A 17094-nucleotide genomic window follows, 5' to 3' on the forward strand; every position below is an offset into this window, starting at 1 on the left:
TTTCTATGTGCATTTAATTCTGAAACATATTTTCAAAATATAAAATCAAAGTGATCACATAGATGTTAATTTTTCTTTTTTTAATCTATTTTTTTTATAAATGGACTTGGCCAGCCAACTGAAAATATGATTGCTTATGATAAAAGCTTTTGTCTATTTTAAGTAAACACTTTTCCTCCTGGTTTTAAATACCTTTATTCCACAAACAACATGGTGACTAGTCTCACGTAGACCTTTGAGGGTGACACAACTGTTATTAAGTATTCCCTCTTCAATGAATAACTTTCTAGACCACATACCTCGTTGCATGTAGAGTAGGAACGTGAAAGCAATAAGGTTACATTTCTTTAGCTACAGATTGAACATTTCAAATATTACCATCTTCAAAAGCCATTCACCCTTTTGTTCTCCACTGGCCAATTCAGTTTTATATTTCAATTTCTAATGAAATTAAAGTGTCGGCCTTCACGCCAATCCCCGAGAGTCACCTTCTTTAATTTTGAGAAAAGGGATATGTGGCGGGTCTGCCTGGATTCTCCCCCTGTGTCTGGCTTCTGCTCATGCCGGCAAACCTCCCTTTCAGGACCAACGCTCCTGGACAGCGGCTGGCCACACGCGGATTCTGCTCATCCTGAGACTGGGTCCTGCGGCTTAGCTTCTGAGAAGGGGCCATGAGAGAGGAGAGAGGCCACACCATCTTTGTGGTATGAGGCGGCCCCGTAATTTATTTTACCTCAGCTGATATACTACGGAAGGCTCTCATTCCACCTGCAAGCAAATTCTTTTAGTTCCCAATTAAAAGTGTTAAAAACTTGACTGTTTTTCTTTTTTTCAATGTATTGTACTACATAAACAGTGCTGTGCATATTTGGTACTGCTTTTGCTAAGATTCTAAACATGCATTGATATTCTAATGCCCTCTATGTCCTTTAGCAGGAGAAACTTTATGCAACATGAGGATTAAGTGAGATGATTAATTTATTTCCTAGGTTGTAAAGGTATCTCCCATTATTCAAACACATCTTTTTTTTTTTTTTAACTCTCATTAATTGCTCTTCAGATATAAGTAGAGTCAAAAATATGTTTGGAGTTGTAAAGACCCAGTTTAACCTGAAATAAGGTAAGTGATAGGATTAGAATCTGGATTTTAGAGTTGAGTTTATTTATTCTTAAAACTTGTTAGTTACTGAAATTTGAGTTGTGGTTTCTGTATACTGAATTATCTACTGCTGTAGTGAAGAGCCTTACTGTGTATCTGTGTGAACTAATAAGATCTCTTGCCCTTTGTGGAAACACAAGGTCTCTGGAGAAATTAAACAGGTTAAAGTAAGTTGTTATTACAAGGATGAGTACATTGGTGGGAAAATGGGTGAACTGATATTGAACATGAGGAAAATAGAAACTCCTGGAATATTTAATTATGTAAGCCTGTACTTAATAAATTTTGTTAAAAATTACTTGTAGAGCAAGGATTTGTTTATCCCTTTCTGCCTCCTCTGACCCCATCAGTCCACCTGACTCTATCCTTTCCCTAATCCTTCCAATGAATGAGCTGATAATCCCATTGGTTTCAGCCTTTCTTGCTCTCTGGTGATAATAAAACACCAGAATCTATACTGAATTCCATATACTCACTGCAAATGATGTTGATATAATTGGCCATGAATATACTGAATGTCTGAATTGCTTTCTAATGGTTTAGAATGGAGTAGGAAACTATATTGACTCATTGACCTTGTATACCTCCTGGAGATTTTTAGAATGAGAAGTTTGAAAACTATTAATTCACTGTTGCCAGGTAACATCAGACAAAGTAAGTCATCTATCCCTGGAGGAAATGGGCTACACCAATCAAAATTATATTTAATCTTCTCTCCAAAGAGTAATTAATGTGCCAGAGTGTAAATCAATTTTTATTTTAATGCAAACTGTTTTCCTTAAACTAAATAATGTTTTATTATAAATACTTACATCTTAGAAATATGATTGCACATTTTCTTTGTGTTTAAATTTTTTATAACTTATTTGACTAATTTTAACATATTAAAGTTTTAAACAATAGTTTCCTTTTTTACCATTATAAAATATACTGCACAATCAAATAATCTGGAAAGTTTACTGCTGCTTTTATTTTAGCCTTCACTTCCTTCTACGAGGAAGCACTTGTTTCCACCTTAAGGAATATTAAAGAACAATGGTGGTCTCTTAATTTTTGTTAAGTCCATCTGCAATTTCTGCAAAGGGTGCATGCTAGTCAGTTGCATCAATTCGGATTTGTGCATTTGGAGGAAATGTTCACATCTGAACTTAATCAAAGTTTCAAACACTTCTCATAGGACTGGTGAAATCATCTGCAGGTTCAAAATAAAAATTCAGTTCCCCTTGTTTAAAAATTGTTAAGAATTTCAAGACAGCCTTCAACCAAACAAAGACCTTCTAAATGAGAACCCTGTGGATTATACAGGTGAAATGTCCATAAAGGCAGTTGTGGCTCATTATTGTCTCCCTGTTCTCATGACCATTCTAGACTTTTCTTGCCCTCAGCCAATACCTCTTCTGGACTTGGTGGCTTAAATGGTAAGGTAGAGATTTGAGTGCCTGGTCATCGCGCTTGCTCGTGCCAAGGTTGCTGAACTTGCCCATTTACAACCAATATTGATTGTGAGAAAAATTAGAGTTTCCTAAGAAGATTTCCCATTGAAGCAGGATAAAATAGAACAACTGTAAGGCCCTGGTTTCCTATCCAGCTCTGAAAGAGTTAACAGACAATGCCAAGTCCCTTGTTTCTTATTTAGCTCCAAAGGAACTAATAAAGAACTGCAGACTTCAGCTACAAACTTCCTGGGACAAAAATTTCCCTAAAGCCCTCAAAACTCCCCAAACTATTGAAACCTCCCCAAACCATAAACGCTTGTAAAATTCTAGGCCTGAAACAAATTTTTCATTAATAATAGGAAGCATAGGGTCATAAAATTGTTAACCATTTGCCCAAGGACAAACTTTAGGTATATACAACAAACCATGAATTCTGCTAGCTATCTCCTCCTAGAACAAAGAAGACACTTAGTATTCAAAGGCTATTATGGAAACCTGTCACTGGTAAAACTGTCCTATTAAACAAACTAGCCCACTTCACTCAGTGTATGTCGCTCCCTTGGGCACTTCTGTGTTGAGATTTCTAACCTGTACTCTCCATTTTTGATAAATCTCTCCTTTTAATAAACTTCACTATGTATTCCTACAGACCCTCTCATCTCTAAAGGTTTTTTAGTTTTGAGACTATTGAATCTGGATCAGAGCTCAGCTGGCACCATTGCCAGCACAGCACTGGTTACACCATCACAATGTGTTCCTTTTTGTTCCTATGTGTGACAGCAGCAATATTTCCTTTTGATGATCAGAATCAATCATACCTGCCATGATAGTGTCTTCTCTGCTTGCCTGCTGCTCAGAGGACTCAAATGCAAAATCTTGGCAAACGATTGTGTTGTTTGCTTATGCCTACTGGTTATCCTTATGTTTGATCATGGATAAAAATTCCAACTTACAATGAATTGTTGCTGAGTCCATATAACCTTGAGACTGGGTAGGTCTAACAGATGCCAGCTCATGATGTGTTATTCTGGCTGTTTGGTCATTTTGGTCACTTGTTGTCTTATGAACAAGTGTCTCATTTCAACCAGGCCCTAGTAACATGCCTGGAACAGTTTTTAAAAAGCCATATAATAATCTGCTGCAAATGGTAAAATGACTGGTCCAGAATCCTAGGAGGCTCTGTAGTGACATACCAATAGAGCTGTGAATAAACATCATATAACATATTTTCCCACCCAGATACCTCTAATCTTCCCTTCTGTATGGTGGGACTTGCAAGATGAACTGATTTGTCCTTTATCTAGGGCTTAAAAAGTCATTTTAAAGAAATTATAAAAAGAAGAAAAATATATTTCCCCACATGTTTTTATTTTCTTGCACTCTTTATTCCTTTATGTGGATCAAATTTCCTTCTGGTACATACATTTTTAATCTACCTGAAGAACTTATTCGGTTTACTAGGATAGTAGATCTGTTGGCAATTGATTCTCTGAATTTTTATTTCTCAAAAAATGTTTTAATTTTTCCTAAACTATTGAAGGCCATTTTCTCTGCCTATGTAATTGCATGTAGATTTTTTCCTAGCACTTAAAGTTACGGTATAATTTTCTTCTGGCTTGTATATTTTATGTTAAGAAGTCTATAGGTATTTTTGCTTTTGTTTCACTGTAAATACATCTGTTTTTCCTCTGGTTGATTTGAATTTCTTCTTATTTCTTCACTAGTTTTTAGGAATTTCATTATGTGTCTTGAGGCTACTTTCTCTCCTCATCTTTGATGGTGTGGGGTACTATGTTTATCTTGTGTTAAAGATTATTTGTTCCTAGTATTTATTATCAAATTTGGAATATTTCAGCTGGTATTTCTGCAAACATTCTTTCTGTCACCTGTCTCTTTTCTCTCTTTCTGGAACTCCAGTTGCACATATGTTAGACCTCTTGATATTGTATAATAAATCACCTAGGCTCTCATTTTGATTATTCATTGAATGAAGGCTACCTTTGGAATCAAATGTGACCTTGGGGGAGACTTTTTTTTTTTTCAGTTGAGGCAATGCTGAAAGATCACTGACAGCTAGGAGGTATGTTCTGGCAGCACTTTCGATAGCTAACAGAATAAGTCCATTACTAAAGGGGGATCCGGAGATTGCATCACAGAGGCAATCACAAATGGAAATTTAAGAATTCACATATCCATCCATTTACTCATTTATTCAATATCTAAATAATCTTCATATGGAGCTTTTTAAGTGCCATTTTCTTGCTGGATTACATGCACATTGACAAAGATCATGCCCTGTATTCAAAGACTTTGCAGTCTAATTCTAATTATGGGCTTTAGGATGAAGGTCATTTATGCACAATAAAAGGAAAAAAAAACTTAACCTGAGGTAATACAAGTAGCCAAACAAAGGGGAAGAAACTGTGGAAGAAATAGTTTGTACAAAGATACGGAAGCAAAATATTTAAGGGAAGTTCTCTTTTGGGGAAGTCCCATGAAAAATCATGGGATATTTTTCCAGAAAGATCTACTTATGATTCTCATTACTTCATTACTGAGAATCAAGGAAGATTCTCAGCACTTCCTTGAAATTTCTTCAGAATTCACACTGATCAGAAGACTGTGTAAAATGGTCCCTCAGGGGGATATTTGGCACAATAAACATTAGTTATTTTGAAGTGGAAAATGTTGAAGCCCGATGTATTTTTAAAATGTCATACATTTTATACCTATTCATTACACATCCATGTTTGTTTTAATAGAAAACTAATATTTTAAATATTTTTCAGTAGGAATGATGTCTGGTTAATTTTATTGCAATAAAGGCAGATTGAGCCCATCCCTTCCACAAAGCCACCAAATCAACAAAATGATGACAGACATGGAAGAAAATATTTTCAGTAGTAATAGGAAATGGTCAAAATATTAAACACCATCTTCAAAGCATACATACCGCATATTGTGATATCTAGATAAAGACAAAAGAGGAAGCTGAGAGCTGACAACAGCCTTCAGCTCTTGAGGTGGAAATATAATTCTTCAAAATTAGGTTTGGCAGTTATGAGAGTCCTATTCTGTGATCCTGGAGCACAGCAATGCATTTTAGGGGCATGTGCCGGTGGAGACTCAGGATATTTACCTGAAAGATCAATTGACAATTAAAAGAGATATCAGACTGACCCTTGTTTCCCTTGTGGAGAATTTTCCATCCAAGTCTATGGACACTGGCAAATGGGAGGCATTTGAAAAGAGGAAGAGAGCAATATATTGCAATAGAAAGAACCTGTGATTCAAGAATTTTGAAGTGAGCAATACAGAATTCTTAAATATGCCAAATTAAAGGTTAAGACACCCAGCTAAAGGAAAATCCTTTGGAAGGGTTTTTCAAGACAGCAAGGTGGAATTAAGGTTCTATTAAAATAAAATACTTCACTCCCAAAGTTGGCTATGCATCAGAAAAGTACCAAATACTTTCACATAGATGCGCTAATAAAATCAAAACCATGAGAGCAAAATGCGAGGAAAGCATTTTCAGCAAAAGGTTGATAAGAAACATTGCCCAAGAGGGGGATTTCACAGAGAGATGCAAAAGTACTTCAGAGAAATTTTGTTGCATAAGCTCAGTGAAATGACAAACAATACATTTATTCTTGAAATAAAAAAAAGATCAGATTACAGATATGAGTTCAAAAATATTATCATAGGACAACCAGAGGAGATAAAAATTGAGCACTGACTTCTGGGCACAAAGGGAAAGGAATAATAAAACCAGCACAGGGTGAAAGCACTTCAGAAATGACAATAGCATAATCATGGTCGATGACGGAGTCAGAAAAATGAGAGCAAAAGAAATCAAATGCTATTTACATAGAAAGAATAAGGATATGAAGCAATTGTGGAGAACATGATGGCTATAGACGTGAGACAAAAGAAATCCAACCGTGACATTGAATTTTTATATCCACATCTAAAAAAAATGGAAACAATACATATTCAAAACTGTGGTGGAAGAAAATGCTACTGAAGTAAAAGACATACGTAAATCTGCAGATTAAAAGTCATATCATATGACAGCAGACATAGGTGAGTGGATGAAGGAAGGAAAGTGGGGAGTCTGAAACAAATTACCCCAAAAAGACATATGCTGGTAGATTATAAGGAATGTAAACATTGAAGGAAATATTTGTATGTCTTCAGATTTCTCTAAAATCACTTTTAACGCCAAATGATATGGGAGCAGCATCTACATATTTCTGAGGAAATATGTCCGAAGAGTTTTATATCATCCTAATTACATTTAAAATACAAAGTCAAATCATATTTCCTCTCAATTTTACTAGATTTTAGAGGAATTGGGTGAAAAATATAGAACATAGAAATAAAATAATAAGATGACCGATGAAATCATTGTCTGATCGATGAAATCATTATATCCCTAGTATAAATAACTAAAGCTAAATAGCTATAAGAAGGATATTTATACAACAGACTAGAAAGGCTATAAATAATTATGGTATAATAATGATACAAATAGACTTAGAATTAAAATAAGGAGAGATCAAATGAAACAAAAATGCACATTTTTCTACATTTATCATAGTAGGGGTGATCATTAAACAGCGTCTAAAATTAAAGCAAAAAATTTAATCTCTTGATATTTTTTGTAATCAGCTTTTTGACTTTAAGTAATATGGCACTTCATTAAAACTAAGAAGCCATGGATTATAACATGCATGATTATTTTGTGTACCACTAAGAAAGAAAAATAAAGGCTACAAACAAACCATGGCACATTACTAGAGTATCTTTGACTGTAAGAGCATTCTGGTTTCAGAAATCTTGAAATGTGGAAAATCAAGTATCTTTAAATGATGTAGTACCATCACTCTTTTAGTGAAAGATTCATCTGAAGTTCAAAAATTAATTTACTTCCACATCAATGCCTATGTAACCCATTATGTTTAAGTAACCACAATGTTCACAATCTTTACTTAAAAACAAAAGGTTTATGCTATTCTTAACTAATCATATATTTCTGTAAGTGAAATTATTTTCTGTTTTTATAGCTACCTATCTATATATTTACTCATTACTCTATTTATCCCCACATCTATCTCTATCCATAGAAAGATGTGTGTAATTGTCTTCATCAAATAGCAACTAAGGTTGCTGGTGTGGCTGTATTTAACATATTTGTAAATGTGTGTATGCCTACTGCTTCCTTTGTTCTTTTGTTCCTTCCCAAAATTTTTGTAATGGGTATCTATCAAATTTGCAAGAACATCATTATTCTTAGAAAAATTCCTTTCTATCCAGGAACAGCAATCTCAAAAATGTTTTTCCATTTTTCTTACAAGACATTGTTGCATTGTCTCCCAACTGAAGATATTTTTCTGATTTTAATAGGTGTGATTGTACATGGTTTGATGTCTGGCCAATTCGTTTAACCGCTTTTGCCTTATGATATTTTAAGAATCTATATATCTGTAAATACTTACAAATATGTAAAAAAATAAGAACTTTTTTTCGCTGTCCTTTATCTAGGAAATCACCAAGGAGCAATATTCAGAAAGCTGCAAAGAAGTAGCTGAATATAAAATAGAGTTTTCAGGCTGCTGAAATGCTGGTGGACATTTTTATTGGCTTATCTTCTTTCTGATAGATTGAGTTGCTCATTCATATGGCAGCTTGTAAGGGTCTCTGATCCAGGCTAGTCAATCACTGCACTGCCTCCGAGAAATAATTGTCATGTGATTTTTATCATTGATAAATGACATGGTATTTTTTATCCTATGAGTAATAAACCAAGTTTAATCACAAGTAAACACACACATGGTCAAATAATTTTTGGCCTATAAAATTAACTTCAAATTTGGGCAAAACCAAGGGAGGATGATGTTAAGGAAGCACACAGAATAAATAAACCAACCAACCAACCAACAAAGCGCTTGTCCATTTCTATTAAAATGCATTACTGGGAAATTTATTTAACTTCTTGAAACCTCATTCCTCTTATCTATAAGAAGATGTTGTAAGGAATAAATAAGACAATGTGTGCTATCATTAGCACCGTTCTGTACCTGACATATATATCTAAGAAGCATTAGGCATACAAATGCAGTATATGTATGTGTCTTTGTAAAAATGGGCATTGTCTAAATGAATCCTAAGCAAAAAGCTCTCCATGGAGCAAAGCAACATTGAAGTCTATGAACAGTGAAAGGGATCAAAACTGTCCCGAAAGTGGCAGGACCACTGCCCTAAGCGGGGGGCTGCAGTAAGGCTCCCCCATTGTGGAAAGAGACCATTAGAGAGATGGAATTGCAAAAAAGAGGAGAAACTGCTCTAGAGCTAGGGACTGGTCCCAGGAACTCACTAACATGGGACTAGATCCCCAGTAGTCTCAGGAATTTACGGCCCCTAGGCCTGAAATTTAGGACCCGCACAGAACTGCAGCATTTGGTGATCTGGAGAATACAATTTCAAACCAATCGGAAGAGAAATAACACTTTTGAGTTCATCCCCAAGTACAAAACACCCCGCTCAATATGTGCTTATTCATGAAAAATTAACAGCATGTTATAAAGACAACAAATGCAACAAATTTAATCCAGAAGAAAGTGAAAAGTGAAAGCATCTGGGAAGAACTGACATAAGTGTATTTCTGATCCGTAAATAATGGATGGAATGTTATCCCAAAAGGACTGGTGCTCATGTATCACTACCAGGAAAAGTGGATAGGATATCTTGGAAATAATAGTGGAAAATAAAGTGAAACAGAACTAAATAAAAACTGCTATTCTCAAACTTCATTTTTATCGCAGCAATCCTCCCATGTGCAATGAAGGCTTTCACAGTTCTTTGCACCTGTTCACTCTGGCTTTGCATTACTAAAATGGTTAAGCTCTTAAGAGATTTCTAGGTGCAAACTCTTACCTGACATATGAGTTTGGGCAATCTACTTAACTTCTATCTACTTCAATTTCTTTACTTGAATATTGTTAACAAATAACCCAGTCACACATTGAAGATTACATCAGCTAGTGTAGTTTACTTCATAGTAAACACATAATGCTAACTTAATTACTGATTGGCAGTTTTCAACTTTGAAATGGGCCTTCTAAATAAATTATTCTGGGTTTATTTTGATGAATAATGAACTCATTCCTTTATGTTTTTTTCTCTCATGGTTAAGACATTTTTCCCATCATGAAGGAAAATAATCATTCAATACTAAATTTAAAATCCCTGATCAGCATCTTCTTCCAGCTAAGTTAGTGTATTTTTAAGGGGTATCAGAAATCACTGTTGGTTACACAACAAAACTGTCAAGGTAGAAGCTTGCCTTGCTTGGTTTCACACACTCTCCTATCCCCTAGTAGATGCTGGTCAACGTAGCACTCTATAAGTTGGTTTGACTAATAGATGAAATACAACTCTTGTGGGATTCTGTATAAAATCCTTCTGACATAGGCTGATTTCTTTTTACTCTTTCAGGCTGCATTTGGAATTTTACATATTTATTGGGTATAAAAAATAGATTAGAACATGGTATTTGGGAACTGTACCAACTGCGTCAACGTTACAAAGCTCTGAAATTTGCAGAATGTGTGTGTATATGTGCGTGTATATATACATATACCTATATAATCATTTTCAGTCGATTTAAAAGTTCTCTGTACCTAGCTTCACAAAATTGACATAAATACATTTCTGGAATAGTTTAGTTAAATCCTTGCGGATAATGTATCAATGCATTTCTGATTCAAACATAAGTTGCAGCATCTATCCTCTAGAGGGTTTTAGAACTAAATGTATTGTTTTAAACTTATACCATAGTTTTAATTTTTGTAGACCTATTTGAATATTCTAGACATTTCATTTTACTATTTTAATCATATTAATGCTCAATACTTAAAACCTAATACATTTTAATTTGAATCTCTTAAAACTGATTTATATATTTGGCTGCCTAAAGGGTGCCTTCAATTTTTTTACGTGTGAATTTTGAATTACCACTAAGTTACATCTAATGGTTTTTAAATTCATTATCTGCAAAGAAAATATATATTGGAAATTATATATTTGTATAAGGGAATTACAATATTTGAAGTTATATATACAATATTTATATAAAATTTTAAATTATTTTTTACTTAAGTATGCTCATTTAAAGAATGCACCTTTGAAAAGTTATGTTTTTCTCATTTTATAAATGAAATGAGTGATCAAAATCAAATATTTTTTTATCTCCTAACCAAATTTAATGATTAAAGGACATTTTCAGAGGAGCGCAAAACTTGAACCAGTGACGCATTCACATTTCTTCCAAATGTAGATCATGATTTTACTGTTAAAATTTGAGCGTGTTTTAACATTAGATTTTTGCTGATTAGCTAACTAAATCAAATTATGCTTACTTTGCAGGAAGGAGACATGTTTAAATCTTAAATGTCCATCATGTATTAAAGATGTTCTATTCCTTAGTATGACATTGGCACTCTGTTAATGTACTCAACAGAAAATGAGTCAGAATTGGGTTTTTTAAAGGAAACAGCTGCTTGCCTGGAAGTGTCAGCTCCCAAAGGAGGAGCTCTTCTACCAGAGGACACAGTAAAGCATTGTTTCCATTAAAATGGAAACTCTTCCTTCCAAAGTGATCTTCCAATCTCATACCCTCCTTGTAATCACGACAAATCTGTCCTGAGGGGCACTGGACCAGTTCTCTTTAAAACCATCCAGGTCATCAAAATAAAAAAAAATCTGAATCACAGCCATGAGACGTTCAAAGAGACATGGTGATGAAATGTAATGTGGTATCTTGGATGGAATTTGGAGCACGAAAAGGACATTAGGGAAAAACTGAGGATGCTTCAATAAAGGATAGATTTTAGCTAGTATATTGCTATTGGCTCATTATAAGGGCATTTTCTTTACTATCTGTACAACCTTTCTATAAATCTCAAAGTATTATAATGTAAAATGTTTATTTAATTAAAAAAAAAAAATGGAAGGCAAAACTGACATTTTGCCACATTGGCATCCTCAGGCTAATGAAGAAGTTACTGCTTTCATTTTTTTTTTTTTTTTTTTTTTTTTAAAGAGAGAGGGAGGAAGGGAAGGAAAGACAGAGAGAAGGAAGGAAGAAAGGGAAACATCTTTAAACATTTTCTTGTTTTTATTGTATTTTGTTTGTTTGTTTGTTTTTTACATGGGCTGGGGCCGGGAATCGAACCGAGGTCCTCCGGCATGGCAGGCAAGCACTTTGCCCGCTGAGCCACCGCGGCCCGCCCCTACTGCTTTCATTTTGATGGAGAAAATTAAATCCATCTTAACAGAGGAAAACTGCTTGCTCACACAATAAGGGTAAGGAGGCATATTTCTGGAATATAAGACAGCGTTTGGGGCCCCTCTAAGTACTACCATGTCCTGAGATAATTGATGAGAAATTATAGAAACCCAGTATAGTCAGACTACTAATTTCTCAGACCTTTCTAGAATGAAGATTTGTTTCACCTCAAGATAAGGAGGCACAACCAGCCAAGACAATTGCAGAGAAAATGAGGCAGGGGTAATAACAGAAAAAAAGTTTTGAATGTGGCTATGACCATGTGACCAATTATAGAAATGATATTGTAATAATAATGAGTATTTTTTCCTAATTTTGGTATGAATTTATCAGTGTACAATTAAGCAAAATTTCCCCTTCTCCCATACTCCTAATATCTCACATAAAAAGCACAAATAATGCATGCTTTAATTTCCTGGCTGCTAAAACAAGTGCCAACCAGTGGGTTGAATTAAACATTGGCTCAAACTTTCGAGGCCAGGGAAAGTTCAAAATTAAGGCATCAGCAGGGCAGTGCTTTCTCCCTAAGTATTGTGGCATTCTGGGGCCAGTTGCCTGTGATCCTACTTCCTTTGTTTTCCTTGTCACATGGCAGTGCACAGGGTGGCATCTTCTTTTTCCTCCAGGTTCTGATAACTTCCAGTTTCTGGCTGCTCCCTGTGCCTTCTCTTCACATGCCTGCCCATGTGAAAAAAAACAAAAAAAAGCATAAGCTTCCACCTTAGTATTTAGGTTATAAGCTATTTAAGGCAAATATGACTCAGCTGAAAGAAAAGAGAACCTCGCCCAAAGGTATATAATGTGTATTATTTGAGGAAGGCAGTTAGAGTGTCCTCCCCCGTATGAGTAAAGGTTGGCACGTTATAAGGGGAAACACAGTTTTACTTATTTGAAAATTGAGTAGGTTAAGAGAAGAGTACACGGAAGCCAGGTTAACAAAAGGTAGATTGTGGTGTATTGTAGTCAACTTAGCTATGTTTTCCAGAATTCCCTTCGTTGCATATACAGGGTTAGAGGAAGTTGTACAAAATTTGAAGGCAAAAATGGAGCAGCAGTTGTTATGGTCAAAGATCACTGTGGAAACACAGGGACACTGTATTTCATATGCATCCTTGATGCCCTACTAGATGATTAGATGGGTCGGATGCTCCTTCTTTCACTCTCCACAGGCTGAGTGAGATGCTTGCATGAAGGGGACCAGCATCCTTTGCAGATCCTTTGTATTATAAAGTTGGACGCACTGGGGGGCACACAATCTCCTGGTTGTTGTTGTGGGTTCCAGTTTGACTTTGTGGGTCTGAATGTGTCTTTGCTGTTCCTGCTGCACTTATAACCTCTGCTTACCCTCAGATCCAGTACAGGCAAACCTTTCCAAAGCCATCTTAATGAGTTCTTACTGTGGGCAAGGATCAATAACCATAATAACTGCCATATTTCAAAGCATTCATAGTGGTTCTGCTTCTCTGATCAAATAAGAACTGATATAAAACACACAAAAGGAAAATTGTGAAGGTGGAAGAAATTCTGAGTTGCTACAAGCTTAGAGCAGATGGATGTGCCAGAATGAAAGGCCAGGTAACAGCACTGAGTTTCCCATTTGGAACAAAAATCTGGAGAAGCAGGTCAGTTTCTCCTTATCCACACTCCAAGACAGTTAGAAGAAGCAGAGGTTACAGGTGTGTTTGCCTCAGAAGGAAAGCTGCTTTCAGTGGCTGGAGTTTCTAAATAAGGGTCTGGGACCTGGAAGAGACTGAGCCCCATCGAGGAGGCCAAGATGCCAACTCCCTGAAGCAGGCAGTGTGGTCTCCCCAGTCTGTGCAATTACCAGAAACAAGCTCCCGTGATCAATCACATCTGCACTTGCAGACAAGTGAACAAAGTTATCAAATTAAAAGAAAAGTAGAAAATCAAACTCACTAATTACTCAAGGAAAAGCATTACCCTGGAAGAGGCAGCAAAGTTAATGAACAGAATAATTAATTAACACATGAATGCTCAGGAGCAAATTCAAAGCATTTTGATTCTTAAAACAAATGTTTTTAGAGACATTAGAGAGGGCTTTGTTCCCACAAAGAACAGCATTACAAAGAGAAATAAATATATCGAAATGTTGAACATTACTGTCTAAAAATAAGAATGAAGACAATCTAATATAAAGGATGAAGAGAAGAATGGAGACCGACCTTACCTACAAGGGAATGTGTATTAAACTCATGTTGAAATGTTCATAAGATTACATTGAATATGGGATGATAAAGCAATGTCTTAAATATTCTCAGGAAGAATTAATTTGTTAAAATAATTGTTAATTTGAAAAATAATTGTTGCTATTATTTAAAAAGAATCTAGTAATAAAATTCCTGGGGACCTCAAAACAGAAAGTGGTAGGAATAGGAAAGCAGAACAGTGACAATATACTAAGATTCCTTTACTATTCAGGAATATGGTATATGTGCTATTTAACTTGTGATTTTACTGGAAAACATTTGTATGTGTGAGATGAAGTAAAACAAAGAAAATTTGTTCAAAATACAAGTAGAAAAACATGAGGAAAAATAAAATGGAAAGCATAACTAGAAAACCTGAACAAAGGAGATAGGAACATGATCCAGCAAATCTAATAATCATAAGTATGAATTTTAGATAATCTCAGAGATAAACTGAAGAAACGAACTAACAACCTGAGCAGTGAGCTGTTTATGAGCAATGATATTAAAAAATCAAATAATTTAATCAAATATTTGGATATAAATGCTGGGTTCTACAAAGAAAAAGGAACTATGCATTGTAATATTCATGTCAGATATAATAAAATTGAAAACTTTGCAAGGTTTAATTGAGAGGATGGAGCTGAGCAAAGTGTCAAAATCTGTGATGAATGAGGCACAGTGTTCATGTGCTCAGTGAAAAACAGCAACACAATGGGGGAGAATTTGGAGGGCCTTATCACATAAATATCAAAGAAAATGTTTCTATTCATGTGGGTTCTCTAGGGAAACAGAACCAACAGGAATATATATGTGTGTGTGTGTGTGTGTATGTTTATATATGTATATATATATGTACTTGTATATATTGTGTAAATATATATAGACTGTGTATATATATATATTGTGTAAATATTATGAGAGTTTTTATAGGAATTGGCGCACATGATTGTGGGGATAAGCACATTTAAATTTCACATGGCAGGCCACAAAAGCTAACTTTGGTGGTTTTTGATGACTACTCCAGGAGGAGCTGACGGAAGTAGAGATGGACTTTCTCCCTTCTGACTGCTGACATCATCATCTGTCCTTTTAAGGCCTTCAGTTGATTGTATGAAACTTCTCTCATGGTTGAAGGAAATCTCCTCAGTTGATTGTACATGTAATCAGCCATAGATACAATCAACTTGCTAATCATTTAAATCCATGAAATATCCTCATAGGAACCATCATGCCAGTGCTTGCTTGATGAAAAACTGGACACCATAACCAAATTGGCACTCATACACATCTACTTAAACCATACGTAATCACTAAATACAAACAATTACTGTCATCTTTTTTTTTTTACCTGAAAATACTCAACTGTCCTGTGTACAAGAAGAAACACACTAAATATCCCCAGAATATCATATAAGTCCTTGGGTAATATTCATTCTTAAATTTGATATCTTAAAAGTTAGGATAGTCTAAGTACTGTTACATGAAGTTAGTAGTACAATTTATGTCAATTTAGGGAATAAGATAGGGAAGAAAACAAAGATATTTGCTTTATACATGTACAAATATGTTCATAACAAAATAAGGAAGGGAGAAATGTTCATAACCATTAGAGTTCTCATTTATTTAGCTCGTCACATGGTCATAGCTCAAATGTAAAACTACCTTCTTTCACTACCCATTCCATATTCCCTTTACTCTCAGAAAGCATTTCAGTTGGTTGTGGTTCTTTGCCTGGTTGGGTGACCCAAACCTTCATTCCTGAAGATTTTGGGCCACTAATAACACCATCTGGATTGGTTTTTGCAATTTTCCATTGACTTTAATTACACGATAATGTAATACTATGAACCCACTTAGGGGATCTCCTGTATTCCAGGCAAAGTCTTCTTTAACTCCATTGTGTTGTAGCAGTCCTATTTCCCCCTTGCTAATCACGATAATCATCCCAGCAAGTTCAGTAATTCCCTTCTTTGCCTATTTAGATTCAGAGACATGAAGAGCCCCAAGTAACAAGGTGGCTATCTTAACTTCCAGTTCAGTGATCATTGTTGAGTTTCCTGGTAGAAATAATCTTCTTTTTATAACTAAGACCTGTAGATTGGCAGAGCTTAAGGTTGCAGGGATAAGAAGCAAAAAGTTTTCTAGTGTATCACTAGGGGTAATAATGAGTTGTGTCACTCCCATTTCTACCCCTTGACTCCTGGTCCCATGAATACTACTATGGGAGAAAACCATAGATTGGATGCCGATTTAGTGCATACGTGGCTTCCTTGAAAACATTGCCCCGACCCTGCAAGGGCTGTAATTGAGTCTTCCAAAAACCATATCAACATCCTTTCAGTTCAGTTGCTTCAGGATGATGGGAACATGGTAAGAGTAGTGAATTCCATGTACATGAGCCTGTACCCACACTTCATTTGCTGTGATGTGGGGTCATTGATCAGAAGTAGTACTGTGTGGAATACAATGATGGTGGATAAGGCATTCTGTAAGTCCATGGATCGTAGTTTTGGGAGAAGCATTCCCACTCCTGGTACCATTTTATAACAGTTGTGGTTGAGAATAAGATGGACTCAGTTTTCCCCTTGTGTATAGAGAAAAACAATGCAGCCTTCAAGAAAGAAAATTCCAGGGGAGCAGTATTTTTAGGGGAGAATCAGATTTCAATTAGGCATACAAATATTCCAAAACTATGCTAATGAGAAAGGTGAATTTGAATATTATTAATGAAAGCATGGAAAGAAACTGGGTATAAAGAAGTACAGAACAGTATGGAACAAGTGTCCTGAAGAGCACAGTTCCTCTGAGAGTTTACCCTGGGGTGTGAGGTATGCCAGCCTTAGAAAAATCAAACCAGAGTTTGTCCCACATTGGCTTTCCTTTCCCTTCATGGTATCAGACACAGAAGTGAGGGAAGACAGAATGCCTTTAAAGTAGGGC

Source organism: Tamandua tetradactyla, chromosome 9 (assembly GCF_023851605.1).
Source record: "Tamandua tetradactyla isolate mTamTet1 chromosome 9, mTamTet1.pri, whole genome shotgun sequence".
In the NCBI taxonomy this organism is placed as follows: Eukaryota; Metazoa; Chordata; class Mammalia; order Pilosa; family Myrmecophagidae; genus Tamandua; species Tamandua tetradactyla.